Raw genomic sequence first — 3,481 nt, 5'->3', positions numbered from 1 at the left:
AATGTGATTTATATAATACATTTTGATGAAAAATGCATATAAACTTTGCAGCAATATTATTTTATAGGAATCCTTGTAAATATTTAAGACATGACAATCCATTAGCATTCAGTTTCCTTTCTTTAGTTAGATTTTAGAGACAGGAAACTACAGGCACTGATAATGTGCGCATTAATAAAAAAATTCCTTAAGGATAGTCTCTATATATACAGCTCACACACAATTACAGCTTATTTTTGTCCCGATGGATTCAAATTGCATTCATTCTATACAATTAAGTAATTGTATGAAAATCACTTTTTATACGTAGGAAAATTCCAACAAAAATGCAGTAGTGGAATTCCACACACACAAACATGCCCATGAGAAGGTTAGACCACATTTATAGAAACAACTTTGGATATGTAAGCACCCAGTCATTGTGAATTTTAATGTTAATCAATTTTCTTTAGTTGTATTTTTGTAATTATTTCCATGTACAATAATATAAAGCTTTGATACAATTAGATTTAGAACAGCTAAGGTTGTTGTTTTTGACATTTCATCTGTAATTGACTGAGGACTGCACCCCTGTTGATCAGGAGAAAGATAGGAGCTAAAAAGGAAAATAGGATCATGCCTCAGTATATTTTTTTGTGCAGTGTAACTTGAACAATAGGAAAATAATAGATTTTTTTTTCTTGGATTGTCCCTCAAATCATAGACTTGGATATCGTGCACAGCATATTTATTTAGGAACAAAGGGAAATATCTTGGCAAGTTAGTGCGGACTGCAGATTTTCATATTTACCATCTTTCCCACCTAGAAGCATTTCGTTGTGATATAGGTGTGGCATAACTACAATGCTCTCTGTGTCATGGGAGTGATAAGGCTATTAGAGAAACTATTGTTAAACTCCTATCTCATACTCTAAAAATAGACGACTTGCTGGCTGAGATTTTAAAAGCTATATTACTCAGAATCCAATTATATCTCAGCTCCTGACAGCCTGAGAGCTTTGCGATAACGTGACAAGGCGAAAATCTCAAAGAAAAGCTTTTGCTATGAACATTGGTCTGCATGAGATAATGAATTGCTTTGCGTAAGCCTTGTACAGAACCCGGCTCTGCCACTGTTCAAGCAGTTGGTAATTCATCCTAATGTGATAAAAATACTAATGTGATAAATACTACTAAAATTATCATAAGAACATAAGAAAAGCCTTCCTAAATAAGAGCAAAATCCATCTAGGTCAGCATAGTTTTCACAGTGGCCAACCAAATATCTAAAGAGAACATGAACAGAACTCCAAGAACAGTACATCATATTCCCTTGGCTTTAATCAAATCTCACCAGAAATACTTTGAACAGTTCTGGGCACCACTGTTCAAAAAGGATATTGACAACTTGGAATGTGTTCAGAGGAAGGTGACGAGGTTTATAAAAGATCTGAAACCAGGCCTTATGTGAAGCAGATTGGGGAGCTGGATATATTTAGCTTTAAAAGGAGAAGACTGAGAGGTGATAGCCATCTTAAACAGTTGAAGGAATATTAGGTAAAAGATGGCACAGGCTTGTTTTCTGCTGCTCCAGAGACAAGACTAAGAACAGATTGATGCAAACTGCAAGAAATGAGATTTTAGTTGAACATCAAGAAAGCCTGCTAAAGTTGAATGAGGTTGGATGAATGTCAAGAATACTGTATCTGTCCCCCCCCCCCCCTATATTCTGGGAGTTGAATTAGATGAGCCTTAGGTATTTTAGCTCTATAATTATAACATAAAAGCACCGGTCCTAATACAGGCCTTAGTGTAATCCACTTCTTATGTTCTGGCATATGAAAAACTATTACATACGTACACATCATAATATCACCATCATCATAAAACCAACACCATACTCAACTCAGTGGGCCAATTTGTAAGCCGCCCTGAGTCCCCCAGGGGAGAAGGGCAGGGTAGAAATACCAGAAATAAATAAATAAATAAATAAATAAATAAATAAATAAATAAATAAAGTGGGCTCCTCCATCAGCAGTGATTGTCTCAGATGGCTTCTAAGGGCAACATAGTAAATGATCTGTGACTTGCCTGCAGCAAAGTTTTTCAAAACGTTACAGTAATAATAATTATGATACTTTTCTACGTACCTTCAATCATTTCCATGCTTATCGTGAATAGACAGACTACTTGGTTACTGGGGATCCGGCCCACCATGCGGCCCTCAAGCTAGAAAGTTTGCTCATGCCTTCTCTAGGGCAACCCTAAAATGAGTTGCCTCTAAACCCAAATCCTTTCTCCTGAGAATGACTTGCCCAAGGACACTGAGTGGGTTTCCATGGCTGAACAGGTATTTAAGCCCTGGTCTCAAGATATTTAGTCCAATGCTCAAGCCACTACCACACCATGCTGGCTCTGTTTTTACAAGTCTTCCTCTTTAATGAAAACTACATACATCTTTTGGAAGTATGATCTGATTCCTTACTTTCCATTCAATGCCTTTCCTTCTCATTAAGCATGGTGATTTGGCTGGTTCAGTGAAAACGTCTGAATGAACTTCTCCTTCCCCTCCCAATATTGCTAGGAAATGCACTACAACTCCCGTGTTCTTTCAGCATTAGCTTGTGTGCACTAGGGTTTATGGGAACTATGGCCCAGCAAACCTGGAGGGCAACTAGAATACATTTTGTACCAAGACAACACAGTATCTGACAGCACAGTATCTGACAGAGGGGAAAATAAGCTGTTTAATTTGGTAAAGGTAAGATCAATAATTTTCTAACTCAATATATTCAATCTGCCATATACCAAAGCTTCTGTGTTTAATGAAATGGGGTCATCTGAACATTATTCTTGGCAGCTTCTCATTTTGCATTTGCAAGAGCTTTCATGTTTAACCTAACTGCCATACAAAGTCCTTTCGCAATTTGCCTTTATTCGATGAACTTAGCAACAATATCCAAAAAAGCAATTTAATTGGACACGTTGTCCTTGGCCCAAGTCCTGCTTCCACAAATACGCATATCATAGATTTCTCCTGAAAAGTAGCAACATCTGTGCTATTACAATCCCCAGTCTGGAGCTAAAATTTCCCCATATGCAAGTTTTAAAACAATTTGTAATCAGTGGTACAGGGACAAATCGCACCTCACTATGGCAGCAGTATTAGAACAGGGAGTCTTTTCAGCAATATATGGATCACACAGTACATGTGGATATGGATAAATCCAGGGCCTAAATCACAGAGATGCAGAAGACATCCTAGATCTGTGTGATAGATGGCCAACCTTCAGTCTGGCTGTTACGATTTGAGACCTAAGCCATTTCCTCTGTAAGAAAAGGTAGTAGTTTAGCCAGCACAAGGGTTTAACCAATTGCACCACCACAGCTCCTAGACTTAAAACTGTTCACAGGGTACAAGTCAGGCAAAATTATTGTATTTGTTCTTGTGTTTGATCTTAAAAGCACGTCACAAGGTGTTCTCAAAAAATAACAGAAATAA

The sequence above is a fragment of the Anolis carolinensis genome, chromosome 6 (assembly GCF_035594765.1).
Source record: "Anolis carolinensis isolate JA03-04 chromosome 6, rAnoCar3.1.pri, whole genome shotgun sequence".
Classification (NCBI taxonomy): domain Eukaryota; kingdom Metazoa; phylum Chordata; class Lepidosauria; order Squamata; family Dactyloidae; genus Anolis; species Anolis carolinensis.
This window is presented reverse-complemented; position numbering follows the sequence as displayed.